The 27,171-nt window shown below is 50.1% G+C and overlaps 1 pseudogene; it reads left to right on the top strand.

The window, feature by feature from the left end:
- The first annotated feature begins 300 nt into the window (after positions 1-300).
- LOC116937294 (heat shock protein HSP 90-beta-like) lies at positions 301-9,031 on the top strand (annotated as a pseudogene).
- Positions 9,032-27,171: the final 18,140 nt, after the last annotated feature.

Genomic DNA, 27,171 nt, shown 5'->3' with positions numbered 1-27,171 from the left:
AGCGCTTTGAGAATTCTCGAGAGCGAGGGGGCGGGGCTTTGAGAATTCTCGAGAGCGAGGGGGCGGGGCTTTTAGAATTCTCGAGAGCGAGGGGGCGGGGCTTTGAGAATTCTCGCGAGCGAGGGGGCGGGGCTTTGAGAATTATTGAGAGCGAGGGGGCGAGGCTTTGATAATTATCGAGAGCGAGGGGGCGGGGTTTCGCGAAACTTCCACCAATCACCGGAGCACGCCGGGGCGAGACCCCCGCCCGCGTCTTCTCGAAATTTCGCGTTCGCTATAAGCAGCGGCGCCGGCAGCCGCCGCGCTCACAGAAATCTGCCGCAGCCACCGCGAAAGCGCGAACCACTGCGCCTTGACGACTTCTCACTGCTACGGCAGAACGATACGAGGTAACGACGGCGTTATTGAGAGCAGTGTACGGTGTATGCGTCGTGCTCGGCGATGCTTGTAATGTTGAAGTAGCGACTGTCGGCTGGCTACTCGGAGGTGCAGTGGCTGCTCGGTGTCACGTCGAGTTGCACCACCACTCGGTCGGCCGTAAACCGGAGACCATCGGGCGGCGCCCGCCACTGACGGGGGACGCGAGAGAGCGAGCGAGGCGGTGGTGGGTGCCGTGGGGGTGCCGTGGGGGTGCCGTGGTGGGGTGCCGTGGTGGGGTGCCGTGGGTGGATGCCGTGTAGGGTGCCGTGGTGGGGTGCCGTGTGGGTGCCGTGGTGGGTGTCGTGGGTGGGTGCCGTGGGGGGGTTCCGTGGGTGGATGCCGTGGGGGGGTGCCGTGGTGGGGGCCGTGGATGGATGCCGTGGTGGGGGCCGTGTGGGGGTGCCGTGGGTGGGTGCCGTGGGGGGTGCCGTGTGGGTGCCGTGGTGGGTGGGCGATGGTGCAGGCGGAGCGGTCAGCGGGTGGTGCCCGTGAGAGGGAACATTCTGGAAGGTCCATAGGGACTCTGTGCCTGCATAGGGGCTCCGTGTCTGCATAGGGGCTCCGTGTCCGCACAGGGGGCTCCGTGTCCGCACAGGGGGCTCCGTGTCCGCACAGGGGGCTCCGTGTCCGCACAGGGACTCCGTGTCCGTACAGGGGGCTCCGTGTCCGCACAGGGACTCCGTGTCCGCACAGGGGGCTCCGTGTCCGCACAGGGGGCTCCGTGTCCGCACAGGGACTCCGTGTCCGCACAGGGGGCTCCGTGTCCGCACAGGGGGCTCCGTGTCCGCGTGTCCGCACAGGGGGCTCCGTGTCCGCACAGGGACTCCGTGTTCGCGTGTCTCCACAGGGGCTCTCTAGAGGCTCAGTGGGTGCCCCCACGCGTCTCCTCTCCTGCGCTGCTATCTCCACAGATGCCCGAGGTGTCGGAGACGACGCAGCCCATGGCGGGCAGTGGCGAGGAGGCGGAGACCTTCGCCTTCCAGGCGGAGATCGCCCAGCTCATGTCCCTCATCATCAACACCTTCTACTCCAACAAGGAGATCTTCCTGCGCGAGCTCATCTCCAACAGCTCCGACGTACGGAACCACTCACACCCCGCTCCTCGCACACACGGACACACCATGCTCCACACACACGGACACACCCCGCTCCACACACACGGACACACACCGCTCCTCACACACCCTGACACACGGACACACCAGGCTCCACACACACGGACACACCCCGCTCCACACACACGGACACACACCGCTCCTCACACACGGACACACACCGCTACACACACACCCTGACACACGGACACACCAGGCTCCACACACACGGACACACCAGGCTCCACACACCCTCACACACGGACACACCCCGCTCCACACACCCTCACACACGGACACACCCCGCTCCACACACCCTGACACACGGACACACCCCGCTCCACACACCCTCACACACGGACACACCCCGCTCCACACACCCTGACACACGGACACACCCCGCTCCACACACCCTCACACACGGACACACCCCGCTCCTCACACCCTCACACACGGACACACCCCGCTCCACACACACGGACACACGGACACACCCCGCTCCACACACCCTCACACACGGACACACCCCGCTCCACACACCCTCACACACGGACACACCCCACTCCACACACCGTCACACACGGACACACCCCGCCACACCCCTGACGCCACCGGCCCCCCACGCTATTAAGGGGGAGGGGATGCTAGGACCCCCCCCACCCGCCCCTTCACACATCCAAAGTATCGTATGGGCCGCTTGCGGTCTAATTGTGATTTTAGATTAACGTTGCTGCTGTCATTGTGAGTGGCCCCATGTCCACTGCTACTGTGTAGACTGCTTGCCAATACACTTCCATGACTGACAGTGTGGAAATGAGGCCTTCATCCAACAGTAGATTGGCAGACATCTTTGCAATGTATTATTTTATTTACTCCGCTTGTTTACCTCAGAGTCCTAAGACTCGTTTTCAGGAGGGTCCTGCAAAGTTTTTGTGGTTGGGGACGATGTTACTTGGTGTGTGTGATCCAAATTGAGTAATTTGCCGGTATTCTTTCAGCCAGCATTGGGATGTTTTTGGCCAATATCTCGATATAGGAAGTTGATGCGTTCCTGGAGCTTCATTTGTATATCAAAAGTTGTTACATTGAATAGCATGTACGTTAGTACTCTGAGGGTGCGTTCCAATTTCATACAATAAACATTCAATAACTTCCCATTCGTATCAAGATCATTTATATTGAAAATATTTTATTCTGTACAGTATTAAAATACAAAAACCGTCATAATTAAAAGAAACCGTGTAATGTACTGAAAAAATATTCACACTAGCCAGTGTAGTCTTCGGTGCAGTCATGAGGGGCTACATTGCCCACCAAACACCATATCACCGTAACAGTGTATTGTTGCATGCTGATTGGCCGAGACGAATGTAGACACAATTTCTATAGCCGATCTCAATGCTCATAAAACTGTATCTTGTAATTTTATTCTTATTTATATTGAACTGTAGATGGGCTATTTTATTTATCAAATTTCAGTGAATTTATTTTTTGCCATTAATATAATAGTAATAAATCCAAAGTTTGTATATCGAAAATTTGCTTATCGAGGTATTATTTACCAAGTTACATAACCAAAGTATTGTTCGCTATGGGAGGAAACCTGAGCAAACCTGATGAAGCCCATGAAAAATAGGGGGAGAGTGTATAAACTCCAGGCACCCTCATAGTCAGTAATAAAACCCAGGCCCTTCTTGCCGTGAGGCACATGAGTTGCCACTGTGCCGCCACCCTGCCGCTTAGTCGTAGATTCCGGAATTTGGTCGAGCCGTGAATGTGATGGTCGTGGATGTGGTAGCATGCGTCGATCTGCTGTTGCCATGGCATTGTAAACATCACTGTGCGGTCCCCCGTCTGCCCAGGCGCTGGACAAGATCCGCTATGAGAGCCTCACTGACCCCAGCAAGCTGGACACTGGCAAGGAGCTCAAGATCGACATCGTCCCCAATAAGATCGACCGCACACTCACACTCGTCGACACGGGCATCGGCATGACCAAGGCCGACCTCGTCAACAACCTAGGCACCATCGCCAAGTCGGGCACCAAAGCCTTCATGGAGGCCCTGCAGGCGGGCGCCGACATCTCGATGATCGGCCAGTTCGGCGTGGGCTTCTATTCTGCCTACCTGGTGGCCGAGCGCGTCACCGTCGTCACCAAGCACAACGACGACGAGCAATATGTGTGGGAGTCTTCGACCGGCGGCTCGTTTACCGTGAGGCCCGACAACGATGGTGAGTATGAGCTCCCGGTGGAGCACGCGTGGCTCTCGCCATGCCGCACGCCCAGCACACCCCGCTGCCGGGTGATGAGTTTGCTAATCTCGAGTGGCTGCGATGATGCGGTGCAGGGGAGCCTCTCGGTCGTGGCACCAAGATCGTGCTCCACATTAAGGAGGACCAGACTGAGTACCTGGAGGAGAGGTCAATTAAGGACATTGTCAAGAAGCACTCCCAGTTCATCGGCTACCCCATCACGCTTTACGTGAGTAACGTGCTGCGTTTCGTACATTCGACCAACTCGGACCGCAGTCCGTTTGTTTCATCGCTGTTTTGGTGAGCAACCTCCATCGTATGTCGTCTGAAGTTTGGGTAATCCGTCTGTTGCAGGTGGAGAAAGAACGCAACAAGGAGGTGAGCGATGACGAGGAGGATAAGGAGGAGGCGGCTCCTGATAAATCTAAGAGAGGTCTGACGACGACACTCCCAACATCGAAGACGTAGGCTCCGATGAGGAGGAGGACAAGGCCAAGGACTCGGACAAGAAGATAAAGAAGATCAAGGAGAAGTACACGGACAAGGAGGAGCTGAACAAGACAAAGCCGCTGTGGACACGCAACCCGGACGACATCACGGCGGAGGAGTATGGCGAGTTCTACATGAGCCTCACCAACGACTGGGAGGACCACCTTGCCGTGAAGGTGAGCGTGGTGGTGCCGTTGTCTCTGGACATAGTGGAGGTGACGAGCCAGGGCCTCGTGGCTGCCGTATGTGGCCTGGCGTGTGTTGCCCGTCTGTTGACTTGTGCGATGATGCGGCCCAGAGGGTAGCATGTTCGCTGCTTGTTACAGAGGTTTGTTCAATTGTTAAGAGGCCTGCCTGGTTATAACTGCGGGGTGTATGAACCGTAAAAATACGCTATATCTGCCTCGGTGTACGGTTCAGAGATTGTGTGACGTAATTTGTGTTGTGGCATCATAGTCCAAATTCACTACATTTGTAACGTTAAACCACAGCGTTGCTTAATTGGAACAACAAGTGGCAACATTGCCTCCCCCCTCCTCCACCCAACTGTGAAGCAACTGCAGACTTCAAAAGGTGCCTTCGTGATGAGGACCATGCGCCACAGGAAATGCGCAAGTACAAAATGTACTGAATGCCTATTGCACATGGCGTGTTTGTGCTACAGCACTTCTCGGTGGAGGGGCAGCTGGAATTCCGGGCGCTGCTCTTCGTCCCCCGGCGGGCGGCTTTCGACCTCTTTGAAAACAAGAAGAAGAAAAACAACATCAAGCTGTACGTTTGACGTGTCTTCATCATGGACAACTGTGAAGACCTCATCCCGGAGTATCTCAGTAAGCGGGGATGCATGCAGGCTTGAGAGCAACTCGTAAACAATGTCATTTTTTTCCTCCCTTAAAGCACTTCTATTCAATGGTTTCTCTAGAGTTTTTACAGTGATAAATACTAAAGCCGTGAATGTTCACCGTGTGCAGACTTCATGAAGGGAGTGGTGGACTCCGAGGACCTTCCCCTTAACATCTCGCGTGAGATGCTGCAGCAGAGCAAAATCCTCAAGGTGATCCGCAAGAACATCGTCAAGAAGTCCATGGAGCTGTTCGCGGAGCTCGCCGAGGACAAAGATAACTACAAGAAGTTCTATGAGCAGTTCTCCAAAAACATCAAGGTGGATGCTCTCACCATTTGCCGAATTTCTGCAGCGGTGTGGATTTGAATATTTTGCGATTCGTGCTTTTCCCGTCGTTCAGTTCGTCAGGGGGAAATCTGACCCTGTCGCTCTGCCTTTTATCGTTATTCCCCACAGCTGGGAATCCACGAGGACTCTCAGAACCGGAAGAAGCTGGCGGAGCTGCTCCGCTACCATACGTCCATGTCGGGCGAGGACATGTGCTCGCTGAAGGACTACGTGTCTCGAATGAAAGAAAACCAGAAGCACATCTACTACATCACCGGTGCGGGCAGACACGCACGTGCCAACAGCACCACACGCGCCACGACACCACACTCCATGGCACCACACACGCACTGCTGCACGACACACGATGCTCTTCACACAGCCTGCTAGCACTTCCTGGCTAAGAACGTTGCCCAAGTATTGAACTTAAGTGTAGACTGTACAAGTAATCTAATTGTGAAGCTTTGCAGACTGTTAATCGTCCCTCGGTCTATAAATAGCATTCCACTTTGTGGTTGTTAACAGTGGTTCTCCTTTAGATTAGTCTTCGTCAAAGGAATCTGGAATGGGACTGTAAACGGGAGATGAGCATCGTCGCGATGCTCATTTGAGCGGGAATTTGCCAAACCGTTAGACGAGGCCGTGGTGCCGGAAGGCTAATTTGTGAACCGCGATTTCGCTCGCAGGCGAGTCAAAAGCGCAAGTGGCCAACTCTGCGTTTGTGGAGCGCGTGCGCAAGCGTGGCCTGGAGGTGGTGTACATGGTGGAGCCCATCGATGAGTACTGCGTGCAGCAGCTGAAGGAGTTTGACGGGAAGACCCTCGTCTCCGTCACCAAGCAGGGCATGGAGCTTCCGGAAGATGAGGAAGAGAAAAAGAGACAGGAGGAGGCCAAGGCCAAGTTTGAGAATCTCTGCAAGGTGGTCAAGGAGATCCTGGAGAAGGTGGAGAAGGTGAGCACTCGGCAGGACTTGTGATGTGAACCTGTCTGGGGTGGGGAGCCACCCCCAAACTGAAACTAAATTATTTTTAGCTTACCAGGCAAGGCCCACTGAGCTATACAGCTCTTAGAAGCGATCTGGCCACAAATGATAGCCCAATGAAGTGGCTTATCATGTGGAAATTTCTAGGAGCTATATACTCTCGATCCATGTTTCTAAATGTGGAGAGAACAACCGGAGGTATTGGAGAAAAATCCATGTGACCACGGGGAGAACATGCAAACTCCAAATATCCAGGTGTCAGGACTGGGATCGAACCCACGACCTGTATACCAGGCGAGGTAGTTAACATCTCAACACTGCGGCACCCAGTTCCTACCTCGCTGTGCTTGTTATAATTCAATGTAGAGTAGGTTTATGGTTGATGCAGCACTCCATCCAGTCACTTATTCAACGATGGTCAGTCCCCTCATCAATCTTCTATCGCTACGACCATGGTTTACTGTCCCCATCAACTTGCCCCTGATCCCTGCACCCAATGTTTGGCCTCATCGACACTTCGACCAATCCCAGTTCCTGTAAAAACACTTTCTGCGTCTTCACCTCACACTGCGCCTCTTTGAAATACCCTCCCCATTGTTTCCTTTTCCAAGCCTTGCATAACCTTCATCACTTCAAGACACATGTCACACTCTTACCTATTACAATTTTGATAGTACTGATAGTACTGTTTGTTGCTGGCCGCTTGACGTATTTGGGCCTGTGCTCGGCTGCTGTCAAGAAAAATCCACTTGACGCTTGGATGATTTCCACGAGGGCTCTGCTCACTTTTTTCTGCGTAAATACAACGGCACTTGTCCACCGTGCTCATTGTTAATGCGCGTTCCCTTCTGTGCCGTGCAGGTGACCGTGTCAAATAGGCTGGTCTCCTCTCCGTGCTGCATCGTGACCAGCACCTACGGCTGGACGGCCAACATGGAGCGCATCATGAAGGCGCAGGCCTTGCGAGACTCCTCCACCATGGGCTACATGGCCGTCAAGAAGCACCTGGAGATCAACCACGACTACCCCATCGTGGAGACCCTGCGTCAGAAGGTGGAGGTGGACAAGAACGACAAGTCGGTGAAGGACCTGGTCATCCTGCTGTTTGAGACGGCGCTGCTGTCGTCTGGATTCACGCTCGAGGACCCACAGACGCATGCGAGCCGCATCTACCGCATGATCAAGCTGGGACTTGGTAGGCCTCGCATCGATTCCCTCTCGCAACAACTTGCAATTCCCCACCGTTAAATAGGCAACAAAATACAAAGAGAATTGGCCTCATTCCCGTTTCTCTCCATATACACACAGGCTTCTCGGAGTGTAATTTCAGCAGCATTTGGTACTACACGAGCCAATTCTGGACCAGTTTTGATGATCATTGTCCCATCAGCAGAGCCAGGTTTGCTTGAACCAATGCTGCTGAGATGTTTATGTTTTTAACATGGGTACTATCCATAATACATAGTCAAAGCTTTTTTGGGTACTAGTTTTTGTATATTGTACATAACACAATAATTACACTTAGCTATGCGAAGGAGGCATGCTGTCTGCTTATTTTATTTTTTATATCCCCCTTGCCACCACTTCTATTTTGTGTCAAAATGAGGTGGCTTGGGTGAGGGCAATTATTTTAATGGTCATCTTGTGTAGGTGATGTAATGGTGTAGACTGCCCATCCTGACCATCCTGCGAGGGTGACTACGGTCCCCAGAGCTGATAACAGCCGCTGCGTAGGCCACACTAGTTGACACATTACACCTGCTACACAAGGTGTGACCGCTCTCCCCAGTGAGGTGGGGTTGTTGGATGTGGAGCGTTAAGTGGAGCCTGTGTGTGTGGCAGGCATCGATGACGATGAGTCGACAATTGAAGACATCCCTGCCGGTCCCGCAGACGACCTTCCACCCCTGGAGGGCGACGACGAGAACGTGTCGCGCATGGAGGAAGTCGACTAGAGGAGGAAGAAGCCCCCCCCCCCGCCCTGTTCTCCCTCACACGATGTTATTCGTTGTGACCCTAGGGCTCTGCACATTCATAACAATTTTAAAGCGTTCACAAATATGAAGACTGGACCATGTAAAGGCTCCCAGTGTCTTTTCTTTTTAACCCACATGCCGAGTGAGCATGGCTCCACAAGCCCAAAACGTGAAGTGGTCACAGCAACAAACAGCACTTTCTTTCAAAGTTGTCATGGATCCGAGTGAACAGATTTTCCCGAAATTGAGCAAGATTCTTACAAGAGTGGGCAAAGCGATGAAGTATGATGGGAGGAGGGTATTTACAAGTGGAGCAGTGCGGTGAAGGAAGTGCCGCGTCCTGATTAATTATCCTACAGAGGTGTGTTGATTTCTGTATACTGTTAATGCTTCTATATAGTTCTGTGCTTATTCCATAGGCTGTTATTCCACTGTAAATGGTCGGTGTGCAGACAGCTGCTGGGAGAGTGGGTATGTCGACAAAACTCCCCTCCCTTTGCAGAACAAGCTACGATATACTGCATGCAGTGAATTTAAGTTATGTTTTTTTAAACGTTGGCTGCACCGTTGTCAATGCCATTCTGGTGCTTCTTTTAATTTCCTTGGATATTTTTTAATAAAAATTACACGCACATTACTGGGTTTATTCCTAAATGCGTCATGGCTGTTCATTGGTTTCTCGGCGGTGGAGCGAGTGGCTCGGAATCTGAAGGTTGTGAGTTCAAATCCTGATTTTGGGGTTGACTCGGCCCAACGTCCCTCTGGGATACAATAAGCAACACTGGGGAGAAAGCCAACGGTGTTTATACAATGGAGATACTTTTCTCACATGGGAATGAGGAATTTAAAATTGAGCTGCAAATGGGAGGTGACCGTTACCTCATTGCTCATTTGAGCAGAACAATGTAGCGCCACGTAGCGGCTGCGAGGGCTGTGGTTATGTGCACAGGGGTTACCCTGCGTGTCCCCTCGCGTTACAGTACTTTGTAGACCTGGCAATCTTGAGATGCTGCTGGCTGTGTTTCCAGCCCAAGGGTCTGCAGCCTGGTAGGTGACAAGGGGGTGCTGGTGGGGCGAGTTGCCTACAGATGGGGAACTAGTGCCGATGGGTGATGATGGTGGGTGACTTTATTTTTGGCACAGGTAAACCTCGGCAATGCATGGCCATTTTCGTTGGGGACATGGTTATACAGAAACCTGGTTACAGCAAAATATAAAAAACTACTGTATTGCAAGATGCCGAATGGCAAGGTCGTGTGCATTATCCTGGTGATACAACCAGCACAAAGAACGCGGTGAGTAGAATGCACCACATACAACAAATGGTGCAAAACAGCACCGGTAAGATTGTCAAAAACTTAGTCTTTAAAGCAAATCAATTGGTAAGTTGCTACCAGAACGATAGTGGGTGGCAATGACCACTGTCTGCTGTTGGAGGCGGAGCGAGGTGGGTGGACTCGGGAAGGCTGCTGTTGAGTCGTGGTTCTATTGATTGTGGTGGTGACCTTTCCAGTGTCACAGCAGCGGTATACGACACGAGAAATGCACTGCGACCAGAAATGAAGCCACGTGACGCAACGAGTGGGGGTGGAGCACAATATTTTTCAGGTGGCAGTTTTAATACAAAAACAACAATAATGCATTCGCTTTTCAACGGTGGCGAGTTGTACCCCACTCAGGTCGCCACCTGTGCACGGTTTGGCCCGGCCCAGTCCAGGAATTGACGTCTGTGTTCAGGTGGCAGCAGGAATTGATTTGTACCCAGATCTGATACCGGTACGATATTGTGTTGAACCATACCACATGAAAGTGCAGTTTCCATAGACGCCGTGTCTCTTTGGTCACGTAGGTACGTGACTTTACCGAAAGAACCAAAGTATGGATCCTTGCAGTCACGAAAACTTCAAATCTAGAACGCCGTGTCTGAATGACATGCGTTGTGCGGATTTGGCCTACAGTGGGGGAGGTGTGGATTTCCTGGTGACACCGAGGAGGTGAGGGACCCCCCAGTGATCCCATCGAGCTTATTGGAGGCTTACACCCTCGAAAATAGAATCTCAAATCCCTGGTGGGCGCTTGCCCCCCTAATCCACCCCGACATCCCGTCCACCAGGGCACCGTGGTGGCGAGATGTTAACTACCTTGTCTGGTATGCAGGAGGTCGTGGGTTCAATCCCGAGCCTAACGCCTGCTGCATCTTTGAAGTTTGCGTGTCTCTCTCCCCGTGGTCGCGTGGATTTTTCTCCGGGTCCTCCGGTTTTCCCCTCCACATTTAGAATCAACGTGCGTTTAGAGTATTTGGCTGCTATAATTTTACACGTGATAAGCCACTTCGCTGAGCTATCATTTTTTGATAGCCAAGTCACTTATAAAAAAGAGCGATGTAGCTCGGTGTGCCTTACCTAGTGAAAGGTACATATCTTAAATAGAGTTTGTTTGGGTTAGATCGCATAAATATTCATGCGTCGTTAAGCCCGCCACTGCCCGACACAGCCAGAAGTAAGGTTTGTCACGTAAACAAAACGTGCCAATTAGTTACTAGTTCAGCACACTGGTGTGTGGGAGAGTAAACCCACGACATTTACAATTCAAGTACGACGTTTCGCCGGTGATTACAAAACCAGCCTCAGGCGACAGCCAGGATTGTGGATAAATCCTTCTGTTTCGGCGTTAAATAGAGGAATAAAATGTTATATCGTCAATGTGAGCAAATCAAGTCCAGGGGGTAGGGGGGTAAGGAGCAGATTAGTGGATCTCTATTATTGATCTATTCACAGTCAACATACAGAATGCACATAACGTATGCACATTAACGACCTGAGGACACGAAAATCGTCTCAAAAACGCCAGAGGCCCACCTCGCTTGCGGGTTTACTCTCCAACGCACCGGTGCTGCTGAACGAGTAACTAACTATTCTTGGGTCTTTCGGTAAACTCACGTCGATAGGTTAAAAGAAAACCTATCTACGTTACTTTACCCGTAAGACCCAAGAATATGAATTCCTAGCAGTCACGAAAGCTTTCGGTCAATGAGTAACTAATTGACGCGTTTTGTTTACGTGACAAATCTCACTAATTGGCCGGGTGGTGACGGGCTTAATTACACAACCACCCCATCCTCTATTAGGAACAGGTAACAAGCTGAGATTAGGAGCACTCCCTTTAAGAGTGTGCTCCTAATCTCAGCTCATTACACCTGGGAGCCAGAAATCTTTCTGATTGAGAGGGGGTCAAATACTTATTTCCCTCATTAAAATGCGAATCAATTTATAACATTTTTGACATGCGTTTCTCTGGATTTTCTTGTTGTTATTCTGTCTCTCACTGTTCAAATAAACCTACCATTAAAATTATAGACTGATCATTTCCTTGTCAGTGGGCAAACGTACAAAATCAGCAGGGGATCAAGTACTTTTTTCCGTCACTGTAGGCACACAGAGAAACAACGCCTCTGTGTTGAGGCCTTAAACAGAGAGAGAGAGGGGGGCAGAGAGAGAGGGGAGGGGGTGTAGAGAAATCCGCGAGTCAACGCAAGGCCGTAGCCATGGAGTCAACATTGGGGGGGACCAAATCTACCAGGGGCTCTGGGGTCCTCCCCCAGGAAAAAAAAAATATCTCAATTTGAAAACTAATTTCCTGACATTTACTAAAATATTGAAAAATTTCACTAACACATGGGATGGAATTTTTGTATTATTTGATACAATAATGTATAATATTGTATTGTATTTACATTGTTCTGTTGTTTATTTTTTTTACTTTTCTTGTTTCATAGTATGTAATGGCAGAGATTAGGGGTTCATAAAGTACAAGGCAATCATACAAACACAAATCTACGTATTGTTATATGAAGACAAGTCCACATTTTGTGGCCAAGGTTTAGCGAAATTGTTGTTTTTATTAACATAGCATAGCAATTATTATTTAAAAATATATATTTTTATAGCAATATATTGGGGGGGACATTTTGAGCATGTTTGATTATTGGGGGGGGGATATGTCCCCCCCTAATATATATTATAATTATTATTACATATTATAATTATTATAACATTATAATTACGGCCTTGTGTCAAAGAGAGATTTGGAACTTTGGTGACTGCAGGAAATAATAATAACACAAGCACACGCAGAGAGAGAGAGAGAAAGCACACTTATATTCTTGGTTCTGTCGGTAAAGTCACCACGTAGAAGGGAAACAATAAAATAATAAAAATATAAAACAATAAAATTCTCACGACGTTTCGACTGCAACACAAGAAGCAATCATCATCAGGTGTGAAAACCACAGCGCGAAAACCACAGCAAGAAAATGTGAATACCTTGGTGACAAGAAAATGTTCTTGCTGATGGTTTTCACACCTGACGATGATTGCTTGTGTTGCAGTCGAAACGTCGTGAGAATTTTATTGTTTTATATTTTTATTATTTTATTGTTTCCCTTCTACGTGGTGGTGACTTTACCGAAAGAACCAAGAATATGAATCCCTGCAGTCAAGAAAGCTTTAAATCAAAAGCACACTTAATCAAACAAACTGAGTAAAACTCGGAAATGTAATGCAATGCAACACAGAGAGTCGGTCAACACACAATAAACGCATAGCCTGGTAGATTACTTTCTTACAAAGATTGTTCAACTAAGCGAGATAATTAAAGTAAACGCGATCAGGCGAGGGCAGGAGGCAAGGCCCCGCGTGGCTAGGCCCCGCGTTGTAAAGTTCCAACCTGGACATCGATTCCCATGCTCGCTGCTACTCAACTGACATCCCTACGAGAGAGAGCGAGGCTCTACCTGGGTAAACAACAACAACAACCACCACCACCACAACCGCGATGAGAATTTCTCACCTCGGATTTCAGTTCACGCGCGGAGCGGCAGATTTGTTACCTCATGACGCCACGCGGCAGCAGGAGATGACGTCACTTGCGTGGTACGAGACACTCCCCTCCCGCGACGAGCGGGTCTTAATTTAAATAAATTATGTTAATGAGCCCGGCCCATACGTGGAGGGATGGTGGCGTGGGTGCTGAAACCCGTCGCAATAAACTCGCAACGGCCTTCACGAATATATTATGTTAATGAGCCACCAGTCACCGGGCGTAGCTTTGCCCAAATAAGGATTGTACTTGAACAGATAACGCAAGTTGACCCAGGCAGAGGTGACGTCACGCTCAAGGGTGCGGTAGACGGGGTGGGGTGAATACCTTGGTGACATGACGTCACTGGCGAGGTACACCTCCCCCTGGCGTTTCACGCCGATGAGGTGATGCTGAGTAGTGACGTCACAGAGCGGGATTGGAGTTTAAGTTGATTTAGATTCATTTTCCATTGCTCCCTCCCTTGAACTCAGCAACAACAACGTGGACATTGCATCCCACTGGAATTTTTAGCACACAGCGTTGGTGTACGGTGCTTTTTTCAGGAACATTTTGCTGTTTTTTTCATGGATTTTCTGTTTGCAGAGTCACACAAAGTAGTAACTTTAAGATGTGTTTCTTGTTCTTGTTTGTGTTTGTTGCACTTGATTCAAGAGCCGAATGGCTCACAGGGGTATACCAAATATATATCAACTGAAACTATTGTGTACACACTGTGTGTGTATGTAAACTGTGTGTGTACACTGTGTGTGCGTACACTGTGTGTGTGTACGCTGTGTGTACACGTACACAGTGTGCACTGTGTGTGTGTACAGTGTGTGTACACACAGTGTGTGTGTACACACACTGTGTGTACACTGTGTGTGTGTACACTGTGTGTGTGTACACTGTGTGTGTGTACACTGTGTGTCACTGTGCCTGGCACAAGCGTCGTGGTGACGTCACCGCCACTTAGTGGCGAATGGCGGTTGTTGTTGTGTCACTGTGTGTGTGTGTACACTCTGTGTGTACACTATGTGTCACTGTGTGTGTCACTGTGTGTGTATATACACTGTGTGTGTACCCTGTGTGTGTACACTGTGTATACACTGTATGTGTGTAAACTGTGTGCGTGTACAGTGTGCGTGTACACTGTGTGTGTGTACACTGTGTATACACTGTGTGTGTGTACGCTATGTGTGTATACACTGTGTGTGTGTACACTGTGTGCATGTGTACACTGTGTGTACACTGTGTGTACATTGTGTGTGTACACTGTGTGTGTGTACACTGTGTGTACACTGTTTGTGTCCGAACCCCCGGCAAGGCCATCTACTTAATGAGGAGAGAAAATTCACACGAAATGTCCTTTTCAATGAAGTCTTCCAGATGTAAATTGATACAAGCTTTTAATGAAGAAATAAAATAATCTAATTCAAAACACAACACAATTCAAAGATGTTTCATTTTAAAACTTCAAAACGGAGCATGGGGTACTTGCGTGAATGCGTCCTTCGTGTGCCGTAAATGTTGTGACTTTCCTGGCCTGAAGGCCGTCAATGTGTTGGACCATTATATTCAACCGCATTAATTGATCAATCTAAACAGTTTTCGTTGAAACCTTCTGCTGACAGGCCACCAAGATTATACGGCTTACCAAAAATACATAAAGTAGATACACCCCTTCGTCCCATCGTCTCTACTATCAACTCCCCCACCTACAAACTGGCTCGTTTTTTGTCTGAAACCCTGCGTCCTTTCACTCACCACTCTCATTAAACTCCACTCACCACTCTCATTAAACTCCACTCTCACGCCTTTCCAAATTGACATTTCAATGCTTGTGTAGCACCACAGATGGTACTACGGTACCACGTAGTGTAACACCACAGATGGTACTACGTAGTGTAACACCACATATGGTACTACGTAGTGTAACACCACAGATGGTACTACGTAGTGTAACACCACAGATGGTACTACTAGTGTAACACCACAGATAGTACTACTAGTGTAACACCACAGATGGTACTACGTAGTGTAACACCACAGATGGTACTACGTAGTGTAACACCACAGGTGGTACTACTAGTGTAACACCACAGATGGTACTACGTAGTGTAACACCACAGATAGTACTACTAGTGTAACACCACAGATAGTACTACTAGTGTAACACCACAGATAGTACTACTAGTGTAACACCACAGATAGTACTACTAGTGTAACACCACAGATGGTACTACGTAGTGTAACACCACAGATGGTACTACGTAGTGTAACACCACAGATGGTACTACGTAGTGTAACACCACAGATGGTACTAAGTGGTGTAACACCACAGATGGTAATACGGTACCACGTAGTGTAACACCACAGATGGTACCTCGTAGTGTAACACCACAGATGGTACTACGGTACCTCGTAGTGTAACACCACAGATGGTACTACGGTACCACATAGTGTAACACCACAGATGGTACTAGGGTACCTCGTAGTGTAACATCACAGATGGTACTACGTAGTGTAACACCACAGATGGTACCTCGTAGTGTAACACCACAGATAGTACTACGGTACCACGTAGTGTAACACCACAGATGGTACTACGGTACCAAGTAGTGTAACACCACAGATGGTACTACGGTCCCACGCAGTGTAACACCACAGATGGTACTACGGTACCACGTAGTGTAACACCACAGATGGTACTACGGTACCACGTAGTGTAACACCACAGATGGTACTACGGTACCACGTAGTGTAACACCACAGATGGTACTACGGTACCTCGTACCGTCGGGGTGAAGGGCTACGGGGCTTCTAGGATCCCAGACAGCTGAGCCCCTCACTGGGCAAGGGGCATCAAAGGGGACCTCCCCCAGCCGATCTGGGACCAGTTGAAGACCGAAGCCGAAGACCGGTAGCAGCCAGACAGGACCCTGGGGCCCCTTGCAAGGGCCCCGGGGACGCCGTGCGGGCCGGTGGTGAGACTCTGGGCCGGTGGTGGGACTCTGGGCCGGTGGTGGACTCTGGGCCGGTGGTGGGACTCTGGGCCGGTGGTGGGACTCTGGGCCGCTGGTGGGACTCTGGGGCCAGTGGTGGGACTCTGGGCCGGTGGTGGGACTCTGGGGCCAGTGGTGGGACTCTGGGCCAGTGGTGGGACTCTGGGCCAGTGGTGGGACTCTGGGCCAGTGGTGGGACTCTGGGCCGGTGGTGGGACTCTGGGGCCGGTGGTGGGACTTTGGGCCGGTGGTGGGACTCTGGGCCAGTGGTGGGACTTTGGGCCGGTGGTGGGACTCTGGGGCCGGTGGTGGGACTCTGGGCCAGTGGTGGTGGGACTCTGGGCCAGTGGTGGGACTCTGGGCCGGTGGTGGTGGGACTCTGGGGCACTGGTAGTGGGACTCTGGGCCAGTGGTGGGACTCTGGGGCCAGTGGTGGGACTCTGGGCCAGTGGTGGGACTCTGGGCCGGTGGTGGGACTCTGGGGCTAGTGGTGGGACTCTGGGCCAGTGGTGGACTCTGAGGCCAGTGGTGGGACTCTGGGCCAGTGGTGGGACTCTGGGGCCGCTGGTGGGACTCTGGGGCCAGTGGTTGGACTCTGGGGCCAGTGGTGGGACTCTGGGCCAGTGGTGGGACTCTGAGGTCAGTGGTGGGACTCTGGGGCCGCTGGTGGGACTCTGGGCCTGTGGTAGGACTCTGGGGCCAGTGGTGGGACTCTGGGACTCCCCGGCCCTACGCCCTTATAAGGGCGAGGTCAGAGGAAGCCAGAGTGTAGACCCTGGGTCGGGGTCAGGGGTCAGCCCCCCCTTAGGGTGATCACAGCGGAGGAGCCGAGAGCGTTGCCAGCGTCACGGCACGCCGGGAGTAGGCCGTGTCCCTAGGGCTGTAGCAGCCCATCAGGACTGTCGGGGAGCGCTGTGTTGTAATAAAGGAGTTGTCTATACGAAGGTGTGTCTACGGAACCCATTACGCCTGTGCCAAACTTGGGCGGCCATAAAATGCTTACCCATCCATCGCTTGATCCCCGCAGGAATGGAATGAGTGTGCGTGTGTGTGTAGCGGTTAGCGCTACGCTGCGCTATGAACCTGGCGACCCGGGTTTGATTCCCGCTCACGGCCAACACCGGTGACAATTATCTGAACGGGTCCCGGGCCTCCCCTAGGTCGACTCAGCCTCAAATGAGTACCTGGTGCGGTGGATAAAAACATTGCCACTGGGGAGACAAAGGCGGTCGGGCGTGGTGCTGGCCACCCACCCCCTCGTGTACCGTTCCGGCCTTCATAAGTGCTCACTAACAGCACTTGCCCAACAGTCTGTTAAGGCTACACGGGGGATCTTTGTCTTTGTGTGCTGCTCGCTAACAGCACTTGCCCCTACAGTCTGTTACAGGCTACACGGGGGATCTTTGTCTTTGTGTGCTGCTCGCTAACAGCACTTGCCCCTAAAGCCTGTCACAGGCTACACGGGGGATCTTTGTCTTTGTGTGTGCTCGCTAACAGCACTTGCCCCTACAGTCTGTTACAGGCTACACGGTGGGGGATCTTTGTCTTTGTGTGTGCTCGCTAACAGCACTTGCCCCTACAACTCTGTTACAGGTTACACGGGGGATCTTTGTCTGTTTATCTTTGTGTAAATAATCCAAGTGCACGACAGGCACCTCCCGTCGACTCGGGCCACGTGGTGCACCCCGCCCGGCAGGATGACGTTGAGCTCCACATTGTCCACTGGGGGGCCGTCGCCACCGTCCGGTGGGTCTAAGCTGGGGGTCCCAGTCTGGGACTGGGACCGCATCAGCGGTGGTACCGGCGCACGGGGCTTCATCTTCCTGGCTGCTGCGGAACGACAACAAAATAAAGAGCAGTGGGACGTTGCGCTGCTAGGCCGTTTTAAGGATTTATATTGTTACATCAACAAGGGGGGTTGGGTGTGCAGTCAGGGTTGATGCAGGTACATTCGTTAGGTCAAGGCGAAGCCACTCATTCTCCAACGTCGGTGGACTGGCGTTTTGTTAGGAACAACGAATGATCGGCCACTTAAGAGATCACAAGGCAATGGGGATCAATGCGTCAACATTCAACCCTGACTTAAAACTGCAATTAATCAAGTGATAGGCGTGTGACCGCCCTTACACACATCACTTTCAGATCTCGCATGGCCACGTGCACCTATATTCACAAATTGAAAGGAAATTAATGTATTCATTTAGTGGTTAGCAGCAGTAATGGATGATCATGATGCTTTAAATAAATAAAACATTTCATAAAAACGAAGCAGATGGAACCATTATATTACAAACACAGTAGCTCCATGTGATGCTTATGTAAAACGCAATATCTACGTAAATGCAATTGCCAGTTCAACGTAACACGTTTGCTACTTTGTTGCATGCAATTTCACGTTCACTTAAAATTGGGCAGTGCTCTTTGAATACATCTTGCACTGACTGTGCAAGCCCTGTACCGCCATGAAATTACTACACAGAGAAGTGATATTAAATCACTCTTGACAACAGGATGTTGATGAGTGATTAGCACGTGATGAGTCATTCATTGATCCGTTCATTTTTTTTTAAATCATCTATCAGTATGGTGGGGGGGGGGGGTGTGGTCACTCCGTCAAGTAACCAGTTAACATTATCAAGACACACCTTAGTACATGACTTAAGTGAGTTTAGGGGTGTGATCAGTACGTACGATATAATTTTTGTTTGGGTGAATAATTATCCCGAATGTTTACGATCTGACCACTTACTGCATTCTTGGCGTAATGCAGTAAGAGTGTGAGTGTGTGTATGTGTGTGTATGTATGTGTGTGTCCGGCAAAACAACCCCCTACCTCCTCGCGGTGCCGGACGGGCAACTCTGTCGTGGACAGCGCTGTGGGGGGAGATCCCATTTTGATTGGCTCCTCCCCTCATGGCATATGTGTCCACCACAGGGGCTAAACGGGGGCTCTGGATGGGTGCGAGGGGCTGGTAACCCCTCCACCTTCAATTAATTACCACGAAACCACGAATTAAACTGAAATATGTAACAACTAAGCTTGTAAATTTTGATTTAAAGCTTTCGTGACTGCAGTAATTCATATTCTTAGTTTTTTCGGTAAAGTCACGTTGAAGAGAAACAACAAAATAACAAAATATATATAAAACAATAAAAAATTCTCACGACGTTTCGACCATAACTCACACCTGATGATGACCGTTTGAGTTATGGTCGAAACGTCGTGAGAATTTTTTATTGTTTTATATATATTTTGTTATTTTGTTGTTTCTCTTCAACTAAGCTTGTGCCGGAGGCCCCGGGGGGCCAGGCGTCTATGACGTCTCCTGGCCAAACCCCAATTGGCGGAGCCAGGAGATTGAATACCTACCCTCGGGGCTACTCCAGAAACAACGAAAAGCCACTACGGGTGGCCACGTGGAATGTTCGAACGCTCACTGCAGAGGAGAGGCTGCCACTCCTCTGTCGGGAGCTGGACCGGTACCGCCTGGATCTATGCGGCATTCAGGAGGTCCGGTGGACCGGCTCTGGCTCCTGCCACCATGAGGGGTGGACAGTCCTCTACTCGGGGCAGCAGACTGCCAAACAACAGGGTGTGGGTCTTCTTTTGAACAAAAGAATGAAGGGGGCGTGGGAGCGTGGCGGTGAGGTGTGGGAAGCTGTAAGCCCCATGCTACTTTGCGCTCGCCTTCCCATCAACCGGAGGCGAGGAATGGTGGTCGTGGTTACTTATGCCCCCACCGAAGATGAACATCCGTGGAGGGATGCAGGCAAAGCCGATGAGTCAGATGCCTTCTATGACCTCCTGTCACAGGTGCTGGCTAAAGTGGCCCCTCGGGATAGAGTCATCATGTTGGGTGACTTCAATGCCCGAGTTGGTCATGATACTGGCACCTGGTCTGGAGTGATTGGAGGGCATGGGCCAGATCAGCTCAATAACAACGGTAGGAGGCTGCTAGATTTTTGTGCAGCCCATGGGCTTGTAATTACCAACACGCTGTTCCGGCATCGGCGCATCCACACAACATCATGGATGCATGCCGGGTCCAAGCAAGAACATCTGCTGGACTACATAGTGACGGACCAGCGAATGCGAGCCCATGTCCTTGACACCAGGACCTACCGTGGAGCTGATCTGCCCTCTGACCATCGACTAGTCATCTGTAAGATGCGCCTGCCATTCTTCCACTCCGGTGGTGGGTGTACACCCAGGACCCCATTCCAACCTAAAGTGGCCTGGTCTCAGTTATCTGATGAAAGTTGCAAGCGAGAATTTCATCATCGCTTGCGGCTGGGATTGGCATCGTCCCCGACTCCTCCTGATGTCGAGGGTAAATGGGCGAGGTTTAGGACTGTGACTCATGCAGCTGCAATGGCTGCTCTGGGTACGTGGTCCAGACCTCCCCAGACACCCTGGATGACAAAGGAGTTGTTCAGGATGGTTGAGAAAAAGCGACAGGCCCACTGTCATCGGCTACAGAATCCCACGTCAGAGAATGAGGAGGCTTACCGCAGCCTTCGCTCAGAGGTTCGGAGAGCCGTGAGGCGCTGCAAGGATGGGTGGTGGTCGCGGGTTGCTGAGGAGATGGAGTCTGCCTCAGTGGCCCGTGATCACAAATCTCTATTTAACTCCATCAAAAAAGTAACCTGCAGCGCCACACCTATTACCATCATCAGGGGAAAAAACGGTGATCCAATTTCCGACCCCCAGGAACAGGTTCGCAGATTTGCTGAGCATTTCTGTGAGGTTCTGGGGGAGGGAAAATCCCTCAGCCAGGAAAACATCGTGGCACAAAGTGAGGATGACCCTGCTGAGGCTGCGGTGCCTCAAATATTGGATGAAGTCACCCCCTGTGAGTGGCTGGCTGAGGTGCCATCTGCTGAGGAAGTATTGAAGGCGATCCGGAGTCTGAGACCAGGAAAGGCAGCGGGCAGAGATGATCTCCCAAGCAAAATGCTGAGGGAGGGTGGCGTTTGTGCACAGACTGCCCTATATGACATCATAACAACAGTCTGGACCACTGGACGGGTTCCGCAGGATTGGAAGGATGCCCTGGTGGTCCCCCTTTTTAAGAAGGGGGACCGCACAGACTGTAACAACTACAGGGGCATCTCACTCCTCAGTGTGCCGGGAAAGGTCCTGGCAAGGATTATTCAGCATCGCCTTGCCAGGCACGCTGAGGAGAGGCTTGCGGAGCCCCAATGCGGTTTCAGGAAAGGGCGGTCCTGCACAGATGCCATATTTTCTGTCCGTCTGCTACAGCAGAGGTGTAGGGAATTCCAACAAGACCTACATCTCTGCTTTATTGACCTGGTCAAGGCCTATGATACCATCAGTAGGCCTGGGCTCTGGGTCGTTCTTCGTGCTTTTGGAGTACCTGACCCTCTGCTCACGATCATTAAGGACCTTCATGATGGTGAGCGGGCCCGGGTAAAACTACGTGGCCGGGAGTCAGAGCCATTCCCTGTACATCTTGGGGTGCGACAGGGATGTCCTCTGGCTCCCACATTATTTAACATCTATTTTGACCACGTAGTTCGTGAAGCCTTCAATAGCTGTACCGGGGGAATCTCCATATGGTACAGATATAATGGGAGGCTAATCGATGCCCGGGTGCGGTCAAGGGATGGCTCCCTATTGCTCAACCACGTTATGTATGCTGATGATTTGGTAATAGCTGCTCAGTCAGAGGAGGAGTTGGAGACGCTGCTGCTGAGACTGGAGCGTGCCACTAAGAGGTGGGGCCTTACCATCAGCCCCACCAAAACTAAGCACCTGCCTGGGTATTTTGTACCATCGGACACTCCACCCCCACAACTCCCAATCGGTGATGGGGCAGTTGTGGAGAGAGTGGAGAGTTTCCCATACCTGGGCAGTGTGCTTATGACTGGCTCCAGTTTAACAGCAGAGGTCTCACTCCGAATCAGTCGAGCGGCAATATCTTTTCATCGGTTGCGTAACGCTGTGTGGAAGCTACCTAGTCTGTCGCTCCGCACTAAGCTTCAGGTCTTCTCGGCCACGGTCATTCCCTCCCTTCTCTACGCTTGCGAGACGTGGACCCCCCTGGTGGAACATCTTCGCCGGTTAGAAACATTTAGGCTGGCCTGCCTACGATCCATCCTGGGTTTAACCAGACTGGATTGTGTGAGGAGCTCACAAATCCTTGAAAGATCTGGGCAGGGTCCCATCGGTGAGCTCCTCCGGCAGGCAAGGCTGCGATGGCTGGGTCATGTAGCCCGCATGCCCAGCCACCGCATGCCGAAACAGCTTTTGTTTGGCCGGATTGAGGGGGCTGGGCGGGCGCGGCACGGGCTAGAGAAGAGATGGAGTGATGTGGTACAGGAGGACGTGGAGCTGAGTGGACTTGCCGATGACTGGTACCAGCGGTGTCAAGATCGGCCTCTGTGGAGGAGGCTCGTGAAGGATGCTACTGGGCAGTTGGAGGCAGTCGCCCTCCAACAACAATGGAGGGCGGAGGAGCGACGCTCACAACAGCGAGCGGAGCGCCGGGTGGCTAAAGCACAGCAGGTTGGCACAGTAGGGGGCACAGGTGGTGCATCAGCCAATCATCTCAGTCAGTCGACCCGTGGCACCTGGGTCTGCCCCGTGACCTCCTGCCAGCGGGCGTTCGACACTTCACGTGGCCTCAGGGTGCACATAGCCTGGCACAAGCGTCGTGGTGACGTCACCGCCACTTAGTGGCGAATGGCGGTTGTTGTTGTATGTGTGTATGTGAGTGTGTATGTGTGTATGTGAGTGTGTATATGAGTGTGTATGTGAGTGTGTATGTGAGCGTGTATGTGTATATGAGTGTGTATATGAGTGTGTATGTGAGTGTGTATGTGAGTGTGTATGTGAGTGTGTATGTGAGTGTGTGTATGTGTGTGAGTATGTATATGAGTGTGTATGTGAGTGTGTGTGTATGTGAGTGTGTATGTGAGTGTGTATGTGTGTATACAGTCTGTTAAGGTAATATGGGGGATCTTTGTCGTTGTTGTGTATATGAGTGTGTATGTGTATGTATGTGAGTGTGTATGTGTATGTGAGTGTGTGTGTATGTATATGAGTGTGTATATGAGTGTGTATGTGAGTGTGTATGTGTGTATGTATGTGAGTGTGTATGTGAGCGTGTATGTGTATATGAGTGTGTATATGAGTGTGTATGTGAGTGTGTATGTGAGTGTGTATGTGAGTGTGTATATGAGTGTGTATATTAGTGTGTATATGAGTGTGTATGTGTGTATGTATGTGAGTGTGTATGTGTGTATGTATATGTGTGTATGTGAGTGTGTATGTGAGTGTGTATGTGAGTGTGTATATGAGTGTGTATATGAGTGTGAATGTGAGTGTGTATGTGAGTGTGTATGTGAGTGTGTGTGTATATGAGTGTGAATGTGAGTGTGTATGTAAGTGTGTATGTGAGTGTGTATGTGTGTGTGTATATGAGTGTGAATGTGTATATGAGTGTGTATATGAGTGTGAATGTGAGTGTGTATGTGAGTGTGTATGTGAGTGTGTATGTGTGTGTATGAGTGTGAATGTGAGTGTGTATGTGAGTGTGTATGTGTGTGTGTATGTGAGTATGTATGTGAGTGTGTATGTGTATGTGAGTGTGTACATGAGTGTGTATGTGTGTGTGTATGTCAGTGTGTATGTGAGTGTGTATATGAGTGTATATGAGTGTGTATATGAGTGTGTATGAGTGTATGTGAGTGTGTATATAAGTGTGTGAGTGTGTGTGTGTTTGTACAAGGATGTTGCAACCTGCTGTGTACGGTGTACACTGAAGTTATTCTATGTGTAAGCACCTTGGCAGGAGTTTCAAAGGGGGAGGAACAACAACAACAACCTGCTTGCACACACACGGACACACACGGACACACACACGGATACACACACAGACATACACACACAGACACACACACACGGACACACACACACGGACACACACACGGACACACACACACAGACACAATACAACAATGAGTACACACGTGTCAGCCAGAGTGAGCGGACACTGCTCAGATGGATCAACGTTTTCCATCATTAGACCTCCTTTGCCAGTACCAAAATATAATAATAGTGTTTTTTCCCCTTTTTTCTGGCAACAAAACTGAAACCTTTTAACAAGGATTCATGTTACTGCATTAACCACAATACCTGCAGTCAAAATGCAAACAAAACACATACTATGATCATATATGATGCATTGTCCTTGAAACTGATTGGTCCACACCAAGAAAGCCATCCCTTGGTGTGGACCAATCAGTTTCAAGGACAATGCATCATATATTATCATAGTATGTTTTTTTATTATCATAGTATGTGGTTAATGCAGTAACATGAATCCTTGTTAAAAGGTTTCAGTTTTGTTTTGCCGAATCGATTGTTAAAAAGCCACTCGCCATAACAATTACGTCATCCATTGTGATTCACAGCATCTCAATACTACATTGTTCAAGCGTTATGTAACATGCCCGTATTTGTATTCAGCAAGTTATTTAAACATGCGCTTGAGTGTCATAGATTTTACACGTATGTAGAAAATGCAAAGAAATGTGTCAGGCATATTATCACACGTCCTATTAAACCGCTCCCACCGTCTGTGCACACACACGGTGGTGGTGGTACTTTATACTGTAAAACACAGCACTTATAATACACCTTTATAAATGACCGCAGTCGTAAATCGGCCACGTGTATTAACCACGTGGAGCTCATTAACACAGCCACGTTAGCCACGAAAAATCAGACACAGTCGTTCACTCGTAACTTAGAACTTGTAAAATCTATACACGTTACTTTTAAACTACGAATAAGAGTACTGTAATTACGGCAAAAATACATTAGAGGTGCTGTATATCAGAACAATAAATCAAACAATAACACAGCCACGTAAACCACAAACGCCAAAGGCCCCGTTCACCACCACCACAACTTGTGCTAAAATATTCTTGGTTCGTTCGGTAAAGTCACCACGTAGAAGGGAAACAATAAAACAATAAAAATATAAAACAATAAAATAATAAAAATATAAAACAATAAAATTATTATTCTTGGTTCTTTCGGTAAAGTCACATAGAAGGGAAACAATAAAATAATACAAATATAAAATAATACAATTCTCACGACATATCGACTGCAACACAAGCAATCATCATCAGGTGTGAAAACCACAACAAAATATTCTTGCTGTGGTTTTCACACCTGATGATGATTGCTTGTGTTGCAGTCGAAACGTCGTGAGAATTTTGTGTTATATTTTTATTATTTTATAGTTTCCCTTCTACGTGGTGACTTTACCAAAAAGAACCAAGAATAAGAATCCCTGCAGTCACGAAAGCATAAAAATCAAAATGTAACTTGTGCCAAGTTATCAGAGTTACTCATCAATCCGACTTGTTCAACGTATAGCTGCTACGGCTTCAAAGATTATCACAAACAACAATCATTAAACATAAATAAGGGAGCCCAGAACACCCCACCACCAACAACCACAACAACCACGCCATCATCAACGTATAGCTGCTACGGCTTCAAAGATTATCACAAACAACAATCATTAAACATAAATAAGGGAGCCCAGAACACCCCACCACCACCAACAACCACACCACCATCAACGTATAGCTGCTACGGCTTCAAAGATCGTCACAAACAACAATCATTAAACATAAATAAGGGAGCCCAGAACACCCCACCACCAACAACAACCACACCATCATCAACGTATAGCTGCTACGGCTTCAAAGATTGTCACAAACAACAATCATTAAACATAAATAAGGGAGCCCAGAACACCCCACCACCACCACCAACAACCACAACAACCACACCATCATCACGGACGACATAAACTTGTTTACTTCACACCACGCAACAACTTTACAAACTGTTGTTGTTGTTTACGAATGCGACCTCGCAGAACCGCAAGAGTTTGTGACGCTGTGCAAGCAAGCAGCAGCATCACCATCTATTTATAATTAATATCGTGAACAAAACAAGTACAAACTTCTCCGTCTCTCTCCACTTCCACACTTGCAACCAACCCCACTTCCTCCACGTGCTGCTGCTGCTGCTCACACAGACAGCGACAACAGCAGCAGCGTGCGACAAAAGGTAGCCATTACCACGTGCTGGTGATCACGTGCTGGTGGTGGTGGTGCTGGTCACGTGGTTGTTTGTAGTCGTGGATTTTGTCTTAACGGGGTCTCCAGACAAAACCTTGTAACTCCACAGGCTGCTGGCTGCTGCTGCTGGCTGCTCCCTGGAAGCCGGGAGGCGGGCGGGCGGGGCGGGCGGAAGCGTGAACAGAACTCGACGGCAGTGTGGCCGGGACCTCGGTTACGGTCGGTCTCAGACGGGCCCCGTCACCGCTGCGTAGTCCCGTCGTCGTGTGCGCGAAGGGGCCCACGGAGCGGATGAGCGAGAGAAGGGGAGAGAGAGAGAAGGGGAGAGAGAGATTATGGGAGCTGTGAGAGAGAGAGCGAAGTGGAGTTGATGAGAGCGGCAGGAGGAGGGGGAGGGAAGGGACGAGGAGGGGGCGGTGCCGTAGTGGGCGGGGTCACACTACGGCACCGCCCCCTCCTCGTCCCTAGTGTGACCCCACCCACTACGGCACCGCCCCCTCCTCGTCCCTAGTGTGACCCCGCCCACTACGGCACCGCCCCCTCCTCGTCCCTAGTGTAACCCCGCCCACTACGGCTCCGCCCCTCCTCGTCCCTAGTGTGACCCCGCACACTATGGCTCCGCCCCCTCCTCGTCCCTAGTGTGACCCCGCCCACTACGGCTGAGACTTGAAGCCAACTCGGTGTGTGGGGGTGGGTGGTTACTAAAACAAACATTCAGATTTATTAGTGCAGCAAAGCGCTTCATAAACTCAAGCCGTGTTTAATTTTACCAGGGTAAGGCTCACTGGGCTCT

Source organism: Petromyzon marinus, unplaced genomic scaffold, assembly GCF_048934315.1.
Source record: "Petromyzon marinus isolate PM22_M1 ecotype Great Lakes invasive population unplaced genomic scaffold, UKy_Petmar_22M1.pri1.0 PM_G_Scaffold_19, whole genome shotgun sequence".
NCBI classification, from domain to species: domain Eukaryota; kingdom Metazoa; phylum Chordata; class Hyperoartia; order Petromyzontiformes; family Petromyzontidae; genus Petromyzon; species Petromyzon marinus.
Note: the sequence above shows the minus strand (reverse complement) of the source record. Positions and strands in the feature narration are given on the sequence as shown.